Source organism: Haemaphysalis longicornis, unplaced genomic scaffold (assembly GCF_048455015.1).
Source record: "Haemaphysalis longicornis isolate Haplotype H1 unplaced genomic scaffold, Haemaphysalis longicornis Haplotype H1 scaffold_1, whole genome shotgun sequence".
In the NCBI taxonomy this organism is placed as follows: domain Eukaryota; kingdom Metazoa; phylum Arthropoda; class Arachnida; order Ixodida; family Ixodidae; genus Haemaphysalis; species Haemaphysalis longicornis.
This window is the reverse complement of record NW_027526203.1, coordinates 465,182,437-465,207,652: the sequence shown is the minus strand read 5'-3', so window position 1 is coordinate 465,207,652 and position 25,216 is coordinate 465,182,437. Positions and strand designations below refer to the sequence as shown.

Genomic DNA, 25,216 nt, shown 5'->3' with positions numbered 1-25,216 from the left:
CCCAGCATCCACTATGGCATTCCCTGTAGCCATTTCTAGTTTCAGCGTGTAAAACTACCTTGGCTTTTTTATCCGAAGACGGCAATCACATTTTTGCACACAATGGAAGATCAGTGCAGTTCATACTTGCATATGAAATGAGTGAGTATATATACTGTTCTCTTCATGCCTGACCAGAAGAAAAGTGCAATTTGCTTCACTTCAAAGTAGGGGCTTTAGTCTGAAATATCCTGAATGAGTGGAAGCTGAATTGTCACACAATTATAGTTTTACTGCAGCGTCACAGAAGAGTTTAGGTTGTCGAGAAAAATTGGAAGCTCATCACTGCTGACTGAGGGCCATCTTTCAGGGAAACTTGCACAAATATTATGAGCTTCATATCGTCTAAAGTCGGACAAGTGTTTTCCTAGTTTCGCTATGCTGCTGCATTCTTCAGAAATAACACTTCCCTGCAGAAACGTCTTACTGTCATTGAGAATACCCCCATGATGGTGGTTATGGCCATCCTAAGAGATTGTAAGAATTTTTAAAGGAAACTCTGCAGCGTACCATTTTCTTTGGGACTTTACAAGGCAAATTATAAATTATGCCTTCTATATCAAGCAAATGCGTACTCAGAATATGTACAGATGCTGTTAGTAGCCGTACTGGGAACTGTATGCAAATAAAATATAAGGCATATTTTATGACTGCAGTTTCATAGCACATTCACCATGACTGGCTTCATAGGTCATGATCTCAATGTATATTTTACATCTGTGCAAAAGGAACGTAGTGCACTGAACACACTTAAAATCATTTCTAACTCAGTTAAAGTAACTCACTTAAAATCAACTCTACAGTTTACTTATATGTTCAAGGCAGTAAACCCCTGAGTTTATGTTCGGTTGAGTGATCAGTTAATGGACTAACTGAAAGAAACTGAAAGTAACTCAGCAAAAAAGTGCGAACCTATTTCAGCAAAAGCATAATGCATCATGGTCAACAGTACAGTTGTCATCCAATACTGCGATATCTCTAGCACTTTACTGTGGCATGCCTCATAGCCTGTACCTGGCTTCATCGCATAAAACTCCCTTAGTTTGATCCCAAGACTGCGGTCACATTTTCATACGCGTTACCTGATAGTGCATGTCATCATACGTGAACATGTATTCATGTATTACGTACCTCAAATAAATGGTGTCTAAATAAGTAAACCTCTAAATAAAAGCAAAATATTGCAATAACCGTAGCATTGTTTAAATGTAATCTGGTAGCTTTCGTGGCACAGAGCACCTGTATCAGTTCCCTGTGAAGAGGGAAGCAATTTATGTTATTACATGTCTTATTTTTGGTAACACAGGGGGTTTGGTGCCTCGGTTTGCCTCCCCCCTGCACACTTTTTTTACTCACATCCATAGGTGACAGTGATCGATTTGCTGTGGTGAGAGACCCAGGTGGTTCCCTCCATAGAGGCTCAGCAGCATTTGCACATAGCTGCCCTTGTCTGTAAATTAGCAAATTGAATCGTGGTGCTTTTAATCAAACTTATCTTACAAGGATTATAATATAGTCCTCCTTGCTATAAATTGTTTGCATAGTTTTTGGTATGTATAGAGAATCGCATTTTGCTTACATCAGTGGGATAAACAGGATGAGGTAACAATCAATTACACATCCACAAAGCACACAGATTGTGCCTTAAACTGAATTAGCTTATAAAATAGCTAGCGAGAAGCATATATAGCACACTTTTTAAGTTGAAACTTCCTAATTAATCCACTCATGTTCAAACATAACGCCGAATGCAGGCTATGCAAGCTATGCAAGAGCTAAGCTAGCTCTTACCGTTTAGCATTTACACTTTATTTTTGTCTGAGTAGAAGATTTTGGAGCTTTCTTTTTGGTGCAATTGTATTTGGTGCACTTGAGCCCCACGATGTGCATCATGGGACAAACTCTCGTATCATGATTTTAAGGAATATATACGCAACCATGCATGTACGTTGGTAACTGAGGTATGTTTTGAAATGCTGATGTTTTGCCATCTGGCCCTTTTATCACGTTTTAATAGCGGTCGGTAGTACGGCTCATCTTTCGCCCCGAAAATAGAAGAATTATGCAGAACTGGGGCTTATTTTGCTGAGGCAATCGAATAAAATACAAAGCAAACACGTGCGCGCTCCGTGCTTGTTGACGAAAAGTCGGAAATGCTGATGAAAAGTGTCGTGTCAGCTCATAGGAACCTCAAAACTTGGAAAGCGATGTGCAGAGCACGCTTGACGCTCCTTTGGGGTGGGATGTATGCAGAAACGGAAATGTTATTATTCATTTTTTTGCGTTAGGCTTAAAACACGTGTGTTTACTCAGCGCCCCCAGTACCAGAGGCGATAGTTTATTTCTTCACCTAATAGCTAGGAATGAAGGCGGTATTCTGTACACTGTTTATACATCTCGAAATTACGATGCACGGCGACCAATGAAGGTCATCAGCTTCAAAATGAGTCAAGGAAGTTTAAACTGAACAAAGCAAACTCGATCATCCTGTCCAGACGCTTTTTGAATTTGTAAAAAGCTTGCATTGCACACCGCTAAGACGAGGGAGGACGGGGGGAGGCTAGGTTGGTGAGTTACAGTGTCCTTAATCATACATTATAACCGTCGCGAGCGATGAGCGAGCGATAGCTTCCGATCGATGCATTCGTGCACGAAGCGAAGCCGACTTTCTGGAAATCGGTGGGAGCGGTGGTTGTTGTATGCTACCAACTGTCCCTGTTCTCGGTTCATTCGATGTCCAAACTATTTAGGAGTCACCGGCTCTCCTTTCATCTAAAAATGGCTCCGTCTGGGAGTCCAGGCACCAGGTCAAACAAGCATCTGAACGACGTGGGTCCAAATTGGAACTAGTTTTGTTTTAAATGGTCCCAGCAGATAGATTTTGCTGGGGGATAACACCTGGCCCCTTAATTTTACAATTAGCTTTAGGAATTGTCATGCTCAGACAAAGCAGCCTAACTTTTTTACCAGCATGGTTAGCATATTTACATTTTTTTATTTCCCATATTCATTAGAAGTAATTCCAAACACTGATATTACAAAGTTCCAGCCAGTTTGAGTTCAAACAGAAGGCACCGTTGCAGCGCTTACACAATAGGCAATTAAACAGCATTTGCGCACCTTGATTGTACTGTTAAACTTGCTCCACTTTAATCAGAGTTTTTTTTTTTTATTGTGAGTGATGCGGTCCCACAGCTGCAACCACTTGTGAAGGACCATGTCTTGGGCCATAACAATTGTATGATGAACTAGGTAGTAAAGATAAGAAATTGTAATATACAAAGGATAAAAAAAGGCAGGAAGTTAAGAAACATCTTTAGTTGGTGTGAGGTATACTACTACTCATTAACTTGGGGATCAATTGAAGAGCAGGATCATGATGCTACGCTCATTTGGTGAACAGTGGTGTTTAACAATGATTTATCGTGTGATGAGTGGGATTCCCTTCTCAGCATCAAATAGGAAGAATCTGAGCCAGTTAATTGTTACATGTTGAATTCTACGACAGTCAGCCTGAAGACTCAGACAAAAGGAGAAAAAACAGAGCCGTGCACGGTGTTGCATGGTGCATATCATCCCTTCATTTCCTTGCCTTGTGTTTGTTATTCGAGGCTGACCATTGAAGAGTTGAACTGCTCCTCATGATGGACTTTGCATTTTACCCAAGTCCTTGCTAGTATGATCAAGGAAGGAATTGAGGAGCAGGATCTTGCTTTTTGTGGTAGACAATGGTGCTTCGTCTTGTTCCTCACTTATGTGAAGAGTGGAATTCTCTTGATATTGCTCATCGGTAGCGTGAAGAACAGAATGAGCAGAGAGATCATGACCCTTCTCTTATGAGGCACAGAAATCATTCGGTGTGGAGTGCAATACTCATGTAAAGAATGGGATGATGCCCCTTCTGATTTGGTACCAAGAGATACATGCGGATGCAGAGGCATAAATTTAACCTTTTGATAAGTACGATACCCAGAAATGCTTCAGCATCACAAGAGAAAAGAAAAAAACAGCCTAAAGTTCTGCATGCTGCATTGAGACTAGGCATTTCAGCCTCTTCGACTGTTTCAGCTGTCGATAGCTGTGTGAGAAGGCGTTGTTTTTTTAACCGGCAAACGATTCCACGGGGGAAGTTCCAGAATCAGCTGTATTGACTTGAAAGGATGTGAAAAACAGATGGGAAGATTCCTGTCTACGTGGCCAAAACTGGATTTCCTTTCACTTCTGTACTTGTTCATCCCTATACGGTGAAAGGGAGCCAAGCAAGAAAGCCATTCATTGATGGCTTAAGGGGTGCGTGACCCTTCTCGTAGACAGCAGTCATGGACAAAGTCTCATCACAGTTCAAGATTCAGAAAGAAAAGAAATGCACATAAAATGCATGTTCAATAACTTGAGGAAGAAAGCATCACATACTTGTGACATGAACAAAAATTAGAAGTCAATGTGCCTTCTCGTAATTCCTGTTCCCTCACTTTCACTCCTATAAAATAAAGTTTTGATTTGATAATTGAACTCAAGAAGCTCTAGTCAAAGAGCGTATATAGGTGTTTTACAACGCATATGTTGTATGTTTTATTGTCTGAGCACACCTAGAAGCAAACATCCAGCTTCAGTACTGCTTTCACGCTTGAAGGCACAGTTGACTCCCAATAATACGAAGTCCACAGGGACCACAATTCAATCGAACAAAATGCACCTGAACAGCATTGTCATTAGTCCGCAACTCGTTCTCTTTTTCATTTCGTTCAGAATCTTGACTTTTGTTGTGAAGTCGAGCTTATATGTCATGGGTTGTCGTGATAGTGCAGACTTATCGCTAAAATCAAAGCCTCAAATGTTCACCTAACTGCTCACACAGTGCTGTGAGAAACAAAGAAGGTTGAGGGCCTCACAAGAGATGTGAACATTGGCGCGAGTCTGAACTAGCCTGCTGCTTTATCAACAGTGCACTACCTTAGTTGTGATGGCACCGACATCAGTAGAGAACAATTAGGGCGCTGTTTCGACACTTGAAAATGGTTTTATATCGAGAAATGACAGTCACCTTGATGTTTCTATTCAATATAACTTCCAATTAACTAATATAATGGGTTCCAGCTTCAAATTATCAAGCAATTTCTTCCGTTGAATTGCATGTAAAATTGCCGGAACCAGCACATTACTTCCAATTAAGTGACTTCAAGTTAGTGAGAGCCTACTGTACTGTCAGTGACAAGATATGTCAGCCTGGGCGTTCTGTATCACCCAAAACTCCTTTTACTTGTTCAATAATTACAGCAGAACTGGAGCATTGTGTTTCAGTATGCATCAACATTATCTTTGTTAAAAGTACCATCCAACAGCAGGCAGTGCTCAACCGTGAATGTTCAAGAAAGCCAATTTGTGATACCGCAAAAAATTTCCATTGATTTGATTGATTGAAGGGTTTAATGCGCCGACGCAACACAGGCGATGAGGCATGCCGTAGTGAAGGGCTCCGGATTAATTTTGACCACCTGGGGATTTTGAACGTGCGCCGAAATATCGTGCACACGGGCATTTTTGCTTTTTGCCTCCATCAGAAAAGCGGCGGCGGCGGCCGGGAATCGAACCCATGACCTCGTGCTCAGCTGCGCGCCTTAGCCACTGCGGCGGGTAAATTTCCATTGATGCTTAGCATTCACTTCTTATCGCATTTGGACAGTGGAGCCAGTAAATGTGCCAGGTTGGCCTTTTTGGAGTGTGCAAGATAACATTAATCTGCCCTTGTTGGGGCACGGTGCCTGGCAACGTGCCAGCAGGAATGAAAACACAACACATGAAGGAGGGTGTCTACTACTCAGTGTTAAAAACTAATGACAACAAAAAAAGAGGTGTGAGGTTATAGGGGCAGATGCAAGCATTTTGGCTAGAAATGCTCCTCTGCAGTTGATTGATTGATTGTAGGGTTTAACGCGCCGACGCAACGCAGGCGATGAGGCGCGCCGTAGTGGAGGGCTCCGGATTAATTTTGACCACCTGGGGATCTTTAACGTGCGCCGAAATCTCGTACACACGGGCGTTTTCGCTTTTCGCCTCCATCAGAAAAGCGGCTCCTCTGCAGTTATTAGCATACTCAGTCATGCATCTTTGTATCTGATGGCAGGTCATTTAATGGCAAGCTTCCCAAAAAGACTCGTTATAACATGAAGCTTGCAAATTCAATGTCAAACAGTGCTATGAAACATTGCCAATTCTGCATTCATCACAGATGGCTAAATTAACTCCAAGGATTTGTGTTTAAGTCGTCAATGCAACAACCACATGCTATGAGCTTGTGTGGCATGCGCTTTGCACGATCAGGTACGTGTTGCGACTGAAGTACCGCTAGGTTGTGTGCACCAAGATGTTTTAGGTCCGACATGTTCAATGAAAACCTCTTATTAAACAAGAAAAGAATTTAAATAAAAGGGGGGGGGGGGGGGGGGGCTTGCCAGCTATGTTTTTGTGCTCTGTTCGGGACACCACAGGGACTGGGTGAAGTTGCAAGCCACCAACAAGTGATTGCATTATTGCAGTGGGACATCTGGTTTCATTTGATAGCTCTGCCATAATGCTAGCATGAAGTTCACACGATAACAGCATGCCTGCCGCCATCCTTCTGTGCCAGAATAAAGTGCAGCTGGTATTATTTTTCCTTGACATGTTTATCCCATATAGAGCTGGCCGGGGGCTATGGGATAGAAACGGAAGCGCAATAGCTAGTTTGTTGATAAGATTAAATTAGGCAAAAAAAAAAAAGCATTGCAGCAGCTCACAAGTTCTTGCGGGAGTGAACTGCCTCTTTTGATGGTCATAATTATATGTGGAACATATAAACGCCCAGTGGGGCTCATCATACCACGAAGGAAAGACCACAGATAAGCACTTGACAGATTTATTGTTCTCAAGTACACCAAACAAGCAAACACAAAAATTCATTCTGACTCTTATTATGCCAATTCTCGTGATACGCAATTATTTTTACTCGACGGACAAAAACAAAGCAAATTTTTGTTCTGTGAACGCGTCAAAAGGAGGTGCCACTTTACGTAAATCACCGGCTTTTAGCTGCCTGCTACCTAGCTTGAAATTGTTGCAATTTTCTTCAGGTCCAAATTTTGCCACGCTGGACGACGACACGGCAGAATTTTCTGTGGTCACGCCAAACAAAAGTGCCACTTTGCCTAAATCGCCAGTTTTCAGCCTGCTTTCCAGAATTTTGTTGCGCGTAATACCAGTTGCTGGGGTGATAGCCGTACTCCAGGTGGCACCTTGAAAGGGAAGGAAAGCAATAAAACAAAAACAATATTGTGTACACACAGGAGAGTTTCCAGCAGCGCGGGCTGCTGTGTGGCTTAACTTGGTTTTCGGATTTTTGCGGTCCTTTGCCGGGGCTGCTCAGGGAACGCCACGTGCTATACCTTGAAAAGAAGAATTATCACCGCCACCAGCTCCACGCAAAAAAAAAAAAAAAAAACTTCGTTCACAATGCTATGGTCAGTTTGCAGCAGCATAGCGTGCCTTACCTTGGTTTTTAGATTTTTGCGGTCCCCTGAGGCCGCCGATGGAACGCCACGTGCTACACCTGGAAAAGAACAAAAGATCACCGCCACCAGGTCCACGCACAACGTCCATTTTTAAGCAGATCGTTGCTGCGCAGGCTTTACTTTACCTCCGTACTTGGTTTTTAGATTCTTGCGGTCCCCTGCGGCCGCCGATGGAACGCCACGTGCTACACCCTGCAAAGAACAAGAGATCACCGCCACCAGGTCCACGCACAACGTCCATTTTTAAGCAGATCGTTGCTGCGCAGGCTTTACTTTACCTCCGTCCTAGGTTTTTGGATTCTTGCGGTCCCCTGCGGCCGCCGATGGAACGCCACGTGCTGCACCTTGAAAAGAACAAAAGATAACGGCCACCAGCTTCCATTTTTTAGCAGATCGCTGCTGCGCAGGCTTTACTTTACCTCCGTCCTTGCGGCTCAGGCTCAGCGCGCGAAAACCATCACGGCGTGCCATGGGGTGGCACGTTTTGCTGCAGCTGAAAAAAAAAAAAAAAAAAAAAAGGCAAAACACATGAGAGCAAAACCCTTTCGACGGGAATATGTATTGCTTACCTTGAGATTGTTGCGTTTCCGGCAGAACCATAATTTCGTTCCGATGGGCTTTCGCGCCAAAAAAGGGGCACTGGCGAGCAGCACGTCGTGTACCTGCTGCAGCTGTAAAAAAAAAAAAAAAAAGAAAGGGGGCAAAACCCTTTTGCCGGGAATATGTACTGCTTACCTTGAGATTGTCGTGCGTTTCCTGCAGAACCACGATTTCGTTCCGACGGGCGATGACAAAGCAATTTTCGCGCCAAAAAGTGGGCACCGGCAGGCACCGGCGAGCAGCACGTCGCGCACCCGCCCGCCGCAAGCACCGGAGCCGAATGAATGAACCGGCAGGCTCGGCCGGTCGGCCGCGGCCGCAGCGCGGTGGCGCCGCCGTACGGCCAGGGACCTTTCTGGGGACCTTTTTTGGTTCCCTAGGCACCCTGGGTCGCCTAGGGAGACGGATCGCCTTCTTGAGCGTTGATTTCTGTTAACCAATCAGCGTTTCCAGCCGTTCCTCCCCTTATACGCTAGTCTGGCAACAGCTGCTGCCACGCAGAAGTGACGTCAAGCTAAAGTAATCACGTGACTTCCTGTGACGTCACAAAACAAACGTCATATTTACGTCATTTGATCATGCCACTTTTTTGTGTTGACGACGGCAGCCGGGTGTTCGCGTCTTGTGTCCCGATGTTCTCCGCCCGTGGTTCGAATGGCAGGCCTGACGCATCGTTACGTCCTTATCTCCCTGTACAGCGGCTGCCTCGCGGCGCTTTTTTCTTGTTGGGAGGTGTGCTTGTAATTATTTAGATTGGGTATTTTTTGTGAACTTGCTGTTGCACGTCTTGGTAAGCCTAACACATTGTTTTCTGCACGCTGCTTCGCCCCGCTTTTTACATGCTCCTAGAACTGTACTGTTGTCGTTTAATATTTTGTAAGCTTCACGTTGTTTTGCAGTTCGCGTGCTATTTGCTTTACGCGCCTGCATTTGTTGTCTACTTGTGCCTCGCTTCTTCCATGCCAAGCCTTGTGTTCTGATTCTGGAGTGGTGGCTCAATTATAAAACGTAGGGATCAGTATTTTCCATCGCGTAAGCTTCACGTTGTTTTGCAGTTCGCGTGCTATTTGCTTTACGCGCCTGCATTTGTTGTCTACTTGTGCCTCGCTTCTTCCATGCCAAGCCTTGTGTTCTGATTCTGGAGTGGTGGCTCAATTATAAAACGTAGGGATCAGTATTTTCCATCGCGTCGCGCCGTAGCGAGCGACGTAGTGTCAGCGTGTGCACGAATCGAGTGTCGTCAGGTAGCGCACGGCATCATCGAACGCAATCCGATCTCGCATGTAGCTTCTGCAATTTTTCCCCCGGGGCAGTAGTACTGTCGCCGAGAAATGTATCCTGACTATTCCACAGAAACGATCTGTGCACGTAGCGCTGCGGAATCCGTGCAGGGAGCGCAGTTGCACTTCCGTGGGTGGAGCCCAACTGCCCGTCCAAAGATATATCTATTCAAGATACCACTGAAACCATTCGCTGACTGGCTGGCTTCTTGTGCAAGGAGGCTCAAGCTCCAACTGTGCAAGCATGGGAGAAGTGCAGCCGATAAGATCGCCGTGTGAGCCAAGTTTGGAACTTCTGCTAATACTCCTTTAAAAGTCGTGTGCATAAGGTTAACAAGTGAAAATTCAGTTATTGTTCATCTATGCTCAGATTTGTTGCTTAGTACCATTGTGCTTTCAACTTAGGAAGTCTTAATGGAATGATAGGCAAGGCTTAAAATTACTGCTTGGCTCTTATTTCCCTTTCCTTCGCTCCAGTACCTTTCGCCTCCTCTAACCTGGTTAGGCAACAGAACTTCCTCCTGCATCTGCTTTGAGTATGTATTTTGATAGGCTCGTTCCTTCTTTACTCTTGTGTTTGGCTTGGTTGGAATTGAACATAACCAGGCACAATACTTTCATTCACTCTCAGCAGGATGGGCTAATGATGATGAGAGCTTATCTCGGAGGCTTGCAGTCTTTGCACAAATTCCAAGTGGCTGTGACATCTATATGCCCATCCCAAGTACTCTGCGGAGTTCAACTTGACACTAATGCTTGTATTCGCAACTGGTGAAGCGTGCTTAAGCGTCTACTGTCAAAGCCTTTGGGGTAGTGAACAGGAAGAGTTTCCAATTGTGAGGGGACGTTTCACATTCTATTGCTTTTTAACTCCGCACTGTGTAAACTGTTTTGGAAAATTGCTCAAGTGAATTTACTTAGTGGTAAGGGGCTTTATAAAATGTCCCAACAATGATGCAAGTCTCGTCAGAAGCCAGCTGCTAGAAAACACATTCACAGGTTGTGTGTTGTGTGCCCATTAGCTGTTTCTTTTTCTTCCACAAAACGGGCACTTAAACAATCCTTTAAGCCAACAGGCGTAAAAAATAGTTCATCAAGTACAACTTCGGGGTATTGGTTGGTGTCGAGCGTGACATTGCCCACTCCCAAGAGTACTTCTTAATTCCTTGTGCAAGAACTGGAGCCAAGGCCACGTGCGTAGATGTGAATGTCTGTCGGTGTTTGTGAAAGTTGCAGTACAGCTGGAAGGTGTATGGATCATGGGTGGCTTTAACAATAAAATGACTGCTGAACGTACTTTTGCTCTGGTATCAATGAGCAGCATGTGAGCATTGATAAGTGCTTCACTGTTGACATTTTTGTTACACAAAAGCAGGCCATGTTAAGGCCCCCTGGCAAATATTCATGAAAAACACCGGACCAAAAAGCTGCCAACACATGGAAACCATGTTGATCACAGCACCTTTCCTAGTACTTCAGTACCGTTTATCAGTGCTGTGTTTTTTCCCCCCAGCTAGTAAACTATCCCAGCGTTGCACCTTAAGCCAGAAATCAAACTTGCTTGTCAATGACAAGTGATCTGCCAAACTTCCGTGTCTATGCAAAAAGTGAGTAGCTCTACTTTCTCTGCACTGTTTGTGCTGTGAAGTTCCATTTCTAAACAAAATGCCAGGGTTCTTCTGGAAGATGCACAGCATTAAAACCTCAACAAAAAAGGAATAAGCACGCGATACTTTCTTGCACTACACTAGAGCCCTGCGGGAAAGCGAAACCAGCAAGTGATCTTTTTCTACAAGGCGCTGCAGAGGAGCCAAGAAAAATATTCCTTTTTGCGGACACCAAAGCTACGCTGGAAAGCCAAAATGTGTGGTGTCTGTTAATGCAGATTAGCTGCAAGACGGGCATGTTCACGCAAAGATTTATGAACCAGGCTGGCGGGGTAACAAAATCATTGAATGAGGTTACAACAAAATGTGTTATGAAAAATGATATAATACTGTTTGCTATAAATAGCAATTAAAGGTATAAAATGGTTCTGACACCAATTAAATGGCCTGTTGGAAATCATTGGCAAAACCTAAAGAGCAACATTTCATACAGCTGCAATTGAGAAATAGTAAAGCATGGTTGGGGCCTGAATTCAGCAGGCATGCTCCAGCTGAGAATGTATAATTGCAGAGCAAAACAATTATAAAGGCCTAAGGAAAAGGTGAGCTTAGTTGAGTTTACCACCAAGGTATTTGGTAGAGAGAATAGTTACAAAAATAAAGAAGCAACATGGGAAGCTTTATTTTCCCTGATTTAAGTTTATCAGCACTGAGCTTCATGTTCTGCATGTCCCATTGAAGAATGTTACACCTGCATGCACTCGGCACATCACATTTTACGGTATAACACAGTTTACTTCGAACATAGGTAAATAAGAGAATATTGCATAAGCAGTTCATTTATACGTGAAATAGAAACAGCAGGGTTTTTAAAACGAAGCCCGTAAGTGTGCTGAATGAAAGGGACCAATGATGAGTTTATGTTGTCACTAATAACAAATTTCAACGACCTTGTCAGAAACAAACCCCTTCCATGGAGGGACTGTGTGTAATCAAGATTTTTTTGATAAAAGGTTGTAAATGCCCTGTAAATGTATGTCAAAAGGTATTTTAACGCCCTAGTCGTGGCCTGTGAGTCATCGGCGCTTTTTTCTGGTGTTTAGATGATCAAGGGCTGTTGTACGGGATCCACCTTCTCTTCTCACTTTGGTCACCATCTTTCTTAGTCACTGCATTCATGTGCTTGGTCAGGGAGCTAGCAAGCGAGGACGACAGTCGGCACAAACTATCAGCTGAGTTCCTTCAGGCTGGGACAATTGCTGGAGAGGCTAAACAATGTTTTTAAAATCCCTGAGAGCTTTCACTTTTTGTTTTGTTAAAGAACATTTAGGCAACCCTTCAACTGTCCGAAATAACAAAAATGACTATTGTGCCCGTTAAATAGTTAATCTACGCACAGTGAACGATGGCACAAAATCTATCAATGCAAACCTACCCTTTGAACCTGCTTAATATTTAGCAGAGACTCACTCCATTCATTAGCTGTTTTATGGCACTGTGGGTGGGCTACTGGTTTCCACCTATGGAGCCTGTGGGCCGCACTAGTTTCCAGTCGTCCTGGCAAATGTTTTTGGAGACTAGCACTACCCTGCAGTGTACGAGCCATGGATTCCTTGGGTTGGCCATGTGAAATTCTAGTGAATCGTTACAAGCCACCAAAGAAAGTGAGCATTTGTTTATCGACCACTGTTTTGTGGCCATGAAAAGTTTCGTTCATTAATTAAAAAGACTAACAAATGAGACCAATTTTATTGCAAACTTCAAACAAATAACTGGTATTACAGAAAATGTGTAAAGCAGCTGGAGCTCCATAGCCACTTTCCAGCTATTTCTCCATGCCATCAGAGAATCTTGTTTGTGCGACTAACAGATACCGACCTATTCCACTGCAAAGAAACATAACTGGGCGATTGCAGTGGGGCCTCTAGTTCCGTTTGATCATATCACTTGAGTGTTTACGTACAGTTAACATACTGATGACTGTGTTTATAGTGCATGCACATATAACATCAATGTAGTTTAAAATTGGGATCTTTTGCACCATTTCTTTTTGTTAAATTCGCCCCATGATAGCCTTGACGTTTGCCTATCAATTACATTTGCAGCATGCTCGCTGCTTATACCTGTTTACACAAACAATCCGTAGATGCTTTCACGTTCCAGGCACATCTTAAGATTCTCTGACGTTGCTTATTGAGCCTGTGCAGAACCCATAGGTTTTCATATGCTGGAGTGCATGTAGGTGTATTAGACATGATGGCCGGCCAAGCGTATACCCTTCCTATTGCCGTCTCTACAGCCTCTTCTCTGACCCTATCGTCTGGGTGTGTGTCCTGAATTAACTTCCTTTGCATGAGGGACTCAGTCAAGTCTGGCCAACATAGCGTACACCACGGTACAGTGAGACGTGAAAGGTATACCAGTGCAGTGGCTATGAGATGAAGCGTCTAGCTAGTCTACCTTTTGAAGGTCGCAGGTCCTAAACTGTTGTAGAATCATGTATCCTACTACGAAATATTTGGTTTCTACTAGGAAATCTTTTTAAGCGCTGAATATCACGCAATTATGATCCTTGTGGCGCATGCTCACAAGACTTTTCTGCTCATAAAACGTATCGTGGGTGTAAAACAAATTTTAAGCTACAATTTCGCCCACTAGAAAATAAGAACTTCCCGATTTTCGAGTTTTCCTTGCTAATATTTCAGAAGAGGAGATCTACTGTAGTGGTACGTACGTGGTACATGTGTGGGGACACCAAAGATTACCTTTCCTATTCTCGGGGCAATTGTCTGTAATTGTAATGCGCACATGTGCCTAGTAAAAAACGGTTGCCGCCACTACCCTTCGTCCTCGGCACTGTACATTCTGATTATCTTTTGGCGCTGCTAAGTTGTCTTCATTTCGAGAACACACACCGCGATTTCAGGTCGCCCATTTAAGCATTCTGGACTTGCCGTGGTGCAAACTGTTGATAGCAGATGCCGCCGCGCCGACATGCGTCGGAAGGTTCACAGAATTACGCTCGGACGGTGTCTTTTCTTGTGTGGAACGTAGCTTGTTCGAACGAGGCCAGTCGGCTGTGCGATGTCGTCTCACGTACGCTGAAACTGTACGCAGGTACCATCGGCGTACACCAAGCAGAACCAAGCGGTCACAGGTCAACATTACTCGAGAGCGGCTATTTTGCTGCGGTCTGGAAAGGCTGGCTGGGTCCCCACGCAATACATAATCACAAGCAACTTTCTCACGTTTTCAGATAGTGCTTCTAACAATATGAACTCCGGTTTATCTACGTTGTCGGCCCGAGAAAATCTGAGCTTCGTCACGCTTTCGGATACGCGACTCCATGTGCGCGATACGGCAGCTGGCAGCAGCAGCAGCATCGCCGGCTGCTCCCGCAAGAAAAAAAATTGTTTGTTTAGAAAAGTTTTAGCAGTTCAGTGGTGCGTTATTTTGTACTGCAAATAAAAAAAATGTGTATTTCGGACTACACTACACAAAATAATGACAATTATTAATGTTATGACGTCATTATGACGTCACGCGTGGCAGCAGCCGTTGCCAGGGGGGCGTGGCTGCTGCCACGCGCGTGGCAGGAGACGCTGCCAAAAAAAAAAGGCAGAAAACGACACGCCATGACGCCATGGTATGGTGGCGCCATCTAGGTTGAGTAACGTAAACAAACGCGCGAATACCTCGATCTCGATACGAACTCTGCCGTACAGGGTGGAACGGTCCCGTGCCGGTCCCGTGCCTTTGAACGGTCCCGTGCCGCTACGATTGGGTCAACGTGCTCAGCGCGTTGTTCGTTTCGTTTCCCACGCGACCCAGCAACGCGAAACAGATAGGTTGATTCAAACTTTGCCAGTTAACCGCGTTGCGGCGATACTTTTAGCGCGATTTTGATACAATGACTTGCTTCGGCGGCGAGCGAGCGATCCAAATAGGCGGCCCCAGCGTGTACGTGTCTCTACCCTGTACGGCGGACGCGCGAATCAAGGGTTCCTAGGCTACAGAGCGGTCTGTGATGTCATTGCAGCTACGAAAACACACGATTTAGCGAGAAAATCAAAATTTTAACATAAATTGATTAATTTTTCAGTGAATAAAGCAGCGTTTGCATTCGAACAAGCGCTGGGGGCACTACAAAACACGAAATCTTTCGAATAACACAAACTTGTATTTTGTCTTCATGGCTCGCATTTGGAATAGAAACTAAAATCTAGAGAAAAGATAAAATTCACCATCTGAGCTCCCTGGGTAATTCGAAAGTATGTGTAAGAAGTTGCAAAATTTAAGCCCTTACATAAGTGGAAATTTAGCATGATGGTTTATGTTTCATCTAGCAGCATGGTCACGACGAATATTTTAAGGTGCGGTGTACATCTCACAAGGACTTTTTTTTATTCGATCTTGTGAGGCATAGATAAAAACATCTATATTTGAAGTACAGAAGATGCTCAAGTGTTGAATTTGGCCACCTTACATTATCTGAAAACGTGACAAAGCTGGTCTACAGCCCTATATAGAGGCTCAAAAGATGCAAGGGTGCGAATCCAGAGCTTGAGAGTTCTAAAATTTAGCGAGTTCTGAATCTCCAGTAGCAGTTGCCCAGTGGTTATTGGAGGGGGAGGAGTAAACGTCATTCATGCGAGCCGTAGGTGCTGATGTTTGGGCACCGGGTCCCTCTAGTCTGGGATACCCTGACCTCCGCTGTCCACCCAAGCCCTCTCCACCAGGCTTCGCTGTGAGGAGAGGTCGTTGCTGTCAGGTCAGCTGCGCTGCCCACTGGTGTTATGTTGGGGAATAGGAGTAAAATATGGGATGGGGAATTAGTTGACATTCCCATAGTAGGTGGTTTAGGGTGCCAGAGGGGGGCAGTTTTTACAAGATGCGAGCTAGAGGGTGGGTACGCACATGGCATGGGGCAGGGAATTGCGGTGGTAAGGTTTGTTTGAAAATTTCGGAAGATGGTAGCCATAGTGTTATTTGCGCAAAGAGTTTTCCCACCCAGTGGTGTGCACGGCTACACAGAAAGGTGGCTACCCTTACTCTCGTTCTCCTGCGAGCCCGCCACTGGGTTGGCAGAAAAAGCATGACAACGCAATAAATAATTACAGGTATGGGAGAAAGAAAGAAAGAAACAAAATGTTACACAGCAAGAGAAAAACCGAAGGGACATGGACAAGGTACAGAAAGAGGGGACACAGAGCAACAGTGTGGACACAGACGAACTACAAAACACACAGAATGGTGAGCCTGGCGCACCTTGAGGGTGCAGCTAGGGGGTGCTCGCCGACCGGCGACACAGCACTCGGGATCCCCTCTGGGCAGAGGAGGCTTGCGCTGGCCCACCGGGACAGAGAGGAGCCCCCGTACCGCGGCGGGAACTCGGGGCGTGCTATGCCTCGTAGTCCTTGCGCGCAATGGTTCGAGCTGGCCAGTGCGGTTGTTCACGTGGTAGCTGCGGAAGGGATGTGAGGTGCTGGATATTGGGTGCAGCCTTTGGAATTGCGCAATTTCGCTCGCTAAAAACATCTCTGCATTTATAACGTGGGAGCACTACTGGATCAAGTTTTTCAATGACCGCTTTTCTGAGTGCCTATGCATTCTAGTCTAATGGGGCTAGCAAGGATTTTTTGCAGGCACTGTATAAACGCCTTTCATATTTGAATGGTTAAAATTTGTCGAACTCTCCACTGCAACGCAGCTTTATGGATCCATAGGCCTCAACCTTCTGAAGCATTTGACAAGAGAAATCTCTCGGCTGGTTCACTCTGAGGTATCGGCTTTTAGACATGGAGGAGAGAAAGCTTTACGGGTGCTTCGAAAACCGTGGACTCGAGTGAGAAGTTGACGCGTTTTTCCGACCGCGGTAAGGGAACTGTTTGAAAAATCATGCACCCCTCCGTCTAACGACGACGATGGTTGAAAGCTTTCTCGTGGGGGACTCCTCCGTTGTCGTTTGAGTTTGAACTTTGACCCGCAGACGGTTTGGACTTTTGATCGCAACGGCTTTGACGTTGACCCTTCCCCATTTGAGTTCGCACGAAGAAAGCTTCGCGTTCAACCATCGTCGTCGTTTGACGGAGGGTTGCATGATTTTTCTGTCTAATTTTGCACGTCAATGCACCTCTCTACAAACCAAAACTGCTTCGACCGTGACGGAATGGACGGGAACTCCGAGGGCTCGCCGCATATGCCGACGACGTGGCCTTTGTATGCTCAACGGCTACCCAGGCTGGGGAAGTGCTCAGACTGGCACACCAGTTCTGCAGTTTCTCCGGTGCCTAGCTTAACCTATAAAAATCAGAGGGGGCCTGATTCAGGAGCTTGGAAAGAAAATCGCTCTAGTGCTTCAACATGCGGTGGTCGGACCGAGTTGAATCATATCTATAGTTTAGTAAAGATCGGCGTGGGCAAGGCGGTGGCGCCTCCGTGGAAACCAAAAGTGGACGCGGCAGAATGGAAGCTTCACTCATGGAGGAACCGGAACATATCCATTTACACAAGGTCCCTTTTGTGCAACGTGGTGGCTTACCCCGCGATCCTATACGCAGTGCGCATTATCGCCAGCGACGCCAGCTTGGTACTCAGGCTACAGCGGTGTCGGGGGCAGTATTTCTTTAGCGGTCTCAATACGAGCCCATGCGCCGCAATAATCTCTTCTGGAGCTTGGTGGGGGAGATTGGGGCGGGGTTGGGGGGGGGGGGGGGTCATATTGGCCTGATAAACGCAGAACTCCTCAACCTCGCCGTCCAGCGGTTCTTATATTTCCGCCAACAGGCTGATCCGTTCCTTCAAGCGGCCATGCATCCAATGTTTAGGCGCCCTGCACTTGCGGCCGTGGCGTGTCACACAGTTCCTGTTGAGGATAGGGTTCCGGCATCACCGGGTTCTACAAGGAGATCACGAACGGGGTGGCTTCACTGCAAACGCTCGTTTTGTGGGAGTACCTGGTCGCCGTGAAGCCGCGAAAGGTATACTGGGACTTGGCAGCACAGACACTACCACGACCGTCAGCCTTTTGTCCCTCAGGGCGGAGACGACGTGCTCAAGCGAGTTAGGCAATCGCCCGTCCCAGTCGGCACTGAAGACTTTTTTCCCGCCTTCATGCGGCAGTGTTGTCTGTAATAATAGTTCATCAGCAGGAGCGGGGCTTGTTCCTTCTCTGGGGCGCAGACTGCATCTTGTGTGGAAAGCGGCAGACTGCCAAACACCTTTTTCTTGACTGCAACACGGCAATGTATTTCTGGGATGAGATCCAATCGTGCTTCCAAGCCTCGTGCGTATCACCTGGTCGGATCTCAGGTATGCGAGGCTGTGGACCATCCTGTTGTTCGTGACTGTGACCTCGCCAGGGCTCCACTCCCTTTAGAAAGCTCGGGTAGATGCAGTAGATGGCGCCTTCAACCCACAGCCTGTAAGGCGGAATTTTCTGCGGCAAGTAGAATGGACGACTAGCACACTCGGAACACGCAGGCTCTGACACGGAACTGCGAAGAACGCTCGCCAGACGAAACTACGCACTCAGGAAATACCAGACAAACGAGGAGAGGCGCAGACATGTGAACTTCTAATCTAGAGAGCTTAACAGGACAGCGCTTCTATGATTTATTTGATCAATTGCTCTTTTCGGTCGTGTATATAAAAGAGAGATCGGCGGCTTATGAGACCCTTTCGCCGTGTCATATTTAGCCTTTGTTGTTGTAACTGTTCTTCGTTTTCTTTTTGTCTCGTTTCAAATTTCACTTTTGTTTCAAATTTTGTTCAATTTTTGTTCAATTTGTTCGATTTTTTTTTCAAATTTTGTTTCAATTTTGTTTCAAATTTCACTGTATTTCTAGCGTGAGCACACAGCCAGCTGACGGTTTTCCTTGACCACTCATCTGTGTACACGCTGCATTATCATCTAATGCGGCTCCCAAGAATTTTTTGGCAGCCACTGCGTAAACGTCCTTCTTGTTTGTATATTAAAATTTGTCACACTCTTCTCTACAACGCAACTATATTGACCGCGAAAATTACCACTGCCTATACCACCTTCAGACGAATGGACTAGCTGAACGGTTTAGCCGGAAACTCACTGACATGCTTTCAATGTACGTACTTGACTTCGGACCCAGCCGATGATGCATAACCCCGTTCCCGCCAGGAACAATGCAGATACAGACACATAAGCACTACACTATAGCCATCCCGGACCACCGCACAGAACCGGGGACGTATACAGGCGGCGTTGATCGTTCACACGGACGCATCTATATGATAAGCAGGCATAATAGGAAGGTTTCATCGTGGTTATGACCCGCCACTCTCGAAAACAGCAATCTACAGAGCTGCCGATTTGGACTCCGCCACGGAATAACTCCTTAGCTCTCAGCCTACTCTCTGTTGAGACATTGGCAGAACTATAGCGAAACACAAAACGAAACAAATTAAAATTTACAAAAATAATGCATCCGTATTACGAGACCTCCGCCAACCCAAACCAGCAAGCCTCTTGACCAGCACCATTAACACCGCAAGGCAGCAGCTCATCGATTTCCTGGCCATCTCCACCTTCACTGAATGGACCCCTGCCCACCAGAACAACGCAGGCAACGAGGGCGATCGTGACATAAAACATGCAGTTAATCCGTCCCTCGAGAGCACATGTCCTTTGAGCAACCGGGTGCCCCTTCTAGATGTCACCTGAGATGCCGCAGAAAGAACTTCATCGAAAAAGTAGACAACAGGCGTTTCAAGAAAACATCCGCCTGGGCCTGTAAGTCTTTTCCATACAAAGCACTGAGTGGCTACGCCATCCCGCCGAGGTTTCGGAAATGGCTTCGACAATTTAGGAAAAAAAAAAAAAAGGATCGGACGGCTCTTAGCCCTGGAAGCGGCCCCTCCTTCAATGCACCTTATGGCACAACAACCGACCCGGCGTTGAACACCTCACATGGCAAAAAGACACAAGCCACACTATGTCCACACACACAAGGATCGGATAAAGCCACAAAGGGCAACGTACACGTCCCTCTGGTTTGCCGCATAACACGCGAACCTTCCTCAGATGACCTGAAGTTGTCCGTGTGAGGGGCGGAGCTAAACACATCATCACATCGACCCGTTAGCCCTCTTGCAAAATCACTTTTCTTCGAAATGACCCGAATTAAGTGGTTCGTGAGCGAGGTGGCCGTGTGAGCGCACCAGCCCCATCAGCCGACCACTTTTTCTTACCCCCCTTCCCCTCCCCCCACGTGAGGAGGCGTCCGACCTCTCCCGTCTAAATAAATCCATTCATTTCTACTATCGCTTCAAAACTTACAGTCTGCATACATGAGTTCATTCTTGTTTCTATAAAATGCCGCGAAATGTGAAAAAAAAGAGAAAGAAACCTCTCGTTCCAGAGTGCGGATTTTTTGCTCCTGCCAAGGGCACTTCGCAATGGTGCGCGAGGCAGAGCCCATTCCTTACGGCGCGCGTATTGCGGTGAAAGAGCCGCCGCGGGGGCAGTTGTCTCTGCTGCCCTCGACGCTTTCGAGGTGTGAATTACGAGCGGGAAAGGGCGAACAAGAACTGCAACAGAAACTGGATTCGGGGTATCGCAAAAGGAGCCATGATTACGCATATGCGTCTGATTCGCCTCCCTCTCTCGTTGTTTCTATACCGGGAAGAAGTACTTGAGTTTGTTGAATATTTTTTTGTTGCGGCAAGGTGTGTCGGAGGGGGGGGGGGGGGGGGAGGTATGTATTTCTACAGGGTTTCGTTTAAGCCTGTGCTGAAATTGGGCTTGCAAGCGGGATCGGTGCGCATGTCATTTGGATTCATTAAGCAGGTTGCGCGAGGGCACCTGTGCTTTCGGGTCGGATCACCGGCTGCTCCGTGTGCGTGACGCCTCGGCCTATAATCATTCCCGTCGCAGTGTCTGGGGCTTCGCCGAGGAAGCAGATGCTTCGCGACTGAAAAGAGACTAAAACTTTTTAATGTAGCTTCGAGCACACTATTTAGGGTTTAGGTAGTGTGCGCTTTGAGAGGGCGGTATTTTTATATGCGAAACATAATTTTACGAACCTCGGCATGTTTTTTTGTTTCCGTGATGTCTTGAGACGATTTTTTTGGCCTTGCAAAAGCTGCAATGGTTTGACGAAAGGCGGCGTTTAATTCCCGCAAGCAGCTAGCTCGGCGTCCAGCTACGGAGCCTGATGGGCTTGTCGACCAGATTTTCACCTGGCGCCACAGCCCCCAACCAGCTTACGTCGGATTAGAACTTTTCTGAATGCAAAGCGTGGGAGGCATGGCCCAGATAGCCATCGCCTACGCAGTAATGACCCTACGATAGCCTTGCAGATATGAAAAATTTCAGGGAAACACTTACGGCTGCTTAAGTTACGTGCGGCACTGCGAAGGCATGACATTTATTTCAATGTGTTCGATCCTCTATTATATGTCTAACGCCAGGCCTGTCATGAATATGTCATCTTCGTTTGCGACAGTGCCTTCGTCACCAGAGGGATTTATGTCTGGCGCGCTCTTTTCGCGCCCTAAATCTTGCAGTGGTACCAGCTGGTGGTGGTTCTGCATCTCCTCCTGGGGCGTGCTTCCATGGGGCACCACGTCTCGCACCTGTCGCTCAAGTAGCAGTAGAGTCAGCACCGACAGTAGGAACTTATACAGTGCGGCGATTGTATCCTCTCATTCCCATCGCCATTATGCTTCATTTTTTTATTCCGTCATTTTCTTCTATTACTACGACTAAGAGGCATAGCCCATCGCGGTATTTAATTAGCCCTACATATAAGCTATTAACGTACATTCACTTTGCTTCTTTTGTAATGAGCATGCTCAAAATACTCCTTGTGGCCACCGGTAAGGAATTTGGGTACTCTCATTACTATTGCCACGATCTTTTTACCTTTGCGTGGTTTCCTTTTCTTTTGTTTTCTTTTTTTTCTTCTGCACCTTTTTTTTCTCGTACCAACGGAGGGAGAGCGTTTTCTTTACTCTTTTGTTTCCTTCACCTCAGCCCTCGTAAGCCCTATACATCCGCAATTAGTATAAACCCATTTCTCTACTCCTGTAGTGAGCGTGCTCAAATTACTCCTTTAGGCCTCGATATAGCGCACGCTTCCAAGTCAAAGGCCCCAACGCATTCACTCGGCCCAGCTGTTGTCAGCTATATCTGAGGCTTCAGCGATTGTGCACGGAATGCGTGTTGGACTCACATTGTGCGAACTATTGCGCGTCATAATAGCAACCTCCGTTTTAATGCCGTATGCTTTCACGGCAGCTGCTGTGAAACATGCGGCACCGCGGCTTGCCCCCAGAAATATTGTGTAAACATGCGCCATTTCATTAAGCTTACTACACAGAAACAATGCTTTTAGTATCAGTTTTAAAAACGACCTCTCCTTTGGTCTAGTGAGCACCGGTGACGTTGTAGGGACACACATATATGCACTGACCGGCGGAAATGAACTCGACTGCATGTCAATACGGAACAGCTTTGGCTGCAACGAGCCTCAAGGCGAGTTAGTATTATACACCCTTTCTAACTCTTTTGAGAAGTGGTCGGAGGAATTTTTTTTAACTACTTCTTCAATATATATATATATATATATATATATATATATATATATATATATATATATATATATATATATATATATATATATATATATATATATATATATATATATATATATATATATAAATATATATATATATATATATATATATATATATATATATATATATATATATATATATATATATATATATATATATGTGTGTGTGTGTGTATATATATAACACGGCGACTGTGTTATATAACACAGTGGCCGTGTGAACGCAAAAGTAAAGATAGAGGTCCTATACTATATATATGCGTGCACAAGGGCTCAGAATGGATTGGTCATAAATGCAGACTTAATCATTGGAGCTTTACGGCTGTGCGACTACTAAATAAAAACAAATGTGGCTGCTATCCCCACGAATAAACACGAAAAGGGGCAGATTACAGCGCGAGCATTCTTTGGAAACCCCAGGAGAAAATTCATACCAGGCCGCCGCATACCGCCATTCGCAGCCAATTGGGACGTGAGACCAGTGCATATCCGCGTTCGCAGCCAATGCATACTTGCAATCACGGCCACATGTCACGTCGCAGCCAATGAGGTACAGTCCACAGTCCAGCGTGTAATAGCGTTCGCAGCCAATGGGATGAGAATTGGGGGTTGGCATGATGACATCTAAGCCAATACGTCATTGGCATCATCTTAGTCACCTCCATGCCGCCGATGACGCTACTCCAGATTTTCTTTTAAAGAAATTCTCGGGTCTACGTGCTTGACATATTATTGGGACGGACGTCCACACGTGGACACAACAGCCACGATATTTTACCCTCCTTAGTCCATCTTAATCCTCGTAAATCCATCCTAACCTACGTTCAAGGCCAACTCCGCTCACTATTTTCTTTGTCTAAATTTGATACTAATAAGTTGTTTACGTGCTAAAAATCACCATGGCAAAGTTGTAAGCCAGATATCCACATAGCAAAATAACTGCAAGCGTTCAAAGGAGCTCTGTAGCAGTCGACGTTTGAACTTCGCGGGCGGTCGCCGAAACAAGTTCCGAGTGGCCAGTGACGGAGAAGAGGAACCTGTCCCGTGGAGCTCGCGCTTCTACAGCAGCTCCGCCGGGGTTTCTATGCTACACCACCGCGCTGTATACCACCGTCGCCATTACATGTTTTAAAATTAATCCAATAGGTAGCAATATCCGCAATTTTTCTATGCAATACAAGAGATCAGAAGCCTACAAACTATACGCGGGCTTGCGATACTTATGGATATAGCAGAAATTTTTGTATTGGAAAATAACATTTTTACTCATAAAATAACGCGAAAAGCGCACTTTCCTGTACATTTATTGTTCGTGTATATTGCATCTGTCACAGAAAAAAGGACCTTTTATGAATCCTGGACCCCTTGCATTTCCACGTGCAATTTTTTGCTGTATTTGGGCTGGCCCAACGCCACCTCCACCCCTTAGAGATCTCCAAAAGTTTGACAGTTGTTTTACGCGTGGGTATAAACATTTGCGCGACTTTTTCCTCACTCGCTAAGAGAAGGAAAACCAGCCCTGCTCGTGGTAACAAGATCCGCCGTCGTCCTTTTCCGCGAAGTGCGAAAGCTAAAGGGACTGTTCCTCTCCTAAACGATAAAGTACATTATTTTTTAAATTGCAAAACGAAGTGTTAACTTTTGTGGAGCGTTAGATTTAGCTTACCTGAAAGTAAAATGTTCTCAACTTCACATGTCCCTAGCTAAAGTAGCAAACCGCGGTAAATAAGTAACTTTTTTGGTGTTTTTAGCGCTTCGTCTAGCTTTGGAAGCTAACATACGGGTCCAAACTAATTTTACAATTCTATTCTCGATATGCAGAGAGGGTAAAGTTGCTAGACAAATATTCAGTAAGCTGTTAGCATGTAAATACACAGCAAAAATAGCTTGTGATTGATCCCCGCCCGTGCGCGTTTGTTCCTGCCAAAAAATAACAAAAGCGAGTTATAGCCAAGGCGCCGGCTGATCAAAGCTACTTTTCGATATCATACCAAAAAAACAGCTTTGTAAACCTGGACCTGTATTTTTTTTGCTCCCAATGCCAAGAAATGCTACTCCTGCAGGTATCTTCATCTAAAAGTAACTGCCGTCGATCTACTTCATCTCAGGTGATGGAAACGCCATGTCAGAATTGCGCCTGACGACACTAACTTTGGCAAAATGGTAGTGGAAGTAGTTCTGTGGAATTAACAGTGCAAAACGGTACGTCACCACGCGCATTTGGAGGCTGCTGCAAGTGGCCGCCGACACCAGCGGACCCGCTTCCGTTCCATTTATTGAACAGATGATAGAAGAAGTACTTCTTGGGCAGAAGGCCATGCAAAAAAGACTTGACTCCACAGACACAAAACTTAACGAAATCGAATCATGCGTCACGACAGTGAAAGAATTCAACTCAGGAATAACAAACCCGGAGCAAACGATGTTGAATCTAGAAAGAAAACTAACAGACTTCGCGGACAGGAGTAGGCGCAACAACCTTTTTAATTATAGTATGTGGGCTCGGAGTTACCACCGACGAAACAGCGGAT

The 25,216-nt window shown here is 45.4% G+C and overlaps 1 protein-coding gene and 1 long non-coding RNA gene across 10 annotated transcripts in view; one reads left to right on the top strand and one right to left on the bottom strand.

Annotated features, from left to right (window-relative positions):
* LOC144173549 (uncharacterized) overlaps window positions 1-25,216 on the top strand; it is a 189,222-nt gene that overhangs the window by 30,240 nt on the left and 133,766 nt on the right. The window lies entirely within an intron of this gene.
* LOC144156192 (uncharacterized) lies at window positions 6,487-8,658 on the bottom strand. 9 transcript variants are annotated; one of them, XR_013319714.1, is made up of 6 exons: window positions 8,156-8,658; window positions 8,006-8,079; window positions 7,865-7,930; window positions 7,712-7,778; window positions 7,566-7,624; window positions 6,520-7,460 (listed from the first exon to the last, which is right to left on the bottom strand). It is a non-coding gene; the product is annotated as an uncharacterized LOC144156192 (long non-coding RNA). The 9 variants fall into 9 exon arrangements; XR_013319717.1 differs by lacking the exon at window positions 7,712-7,778 and having other exon boundaries at window positions 6,512-7,310; XR_013319709.1 differs by having other exon boundaries at window positions 6,518-7,460; window positions 7,712-7,930.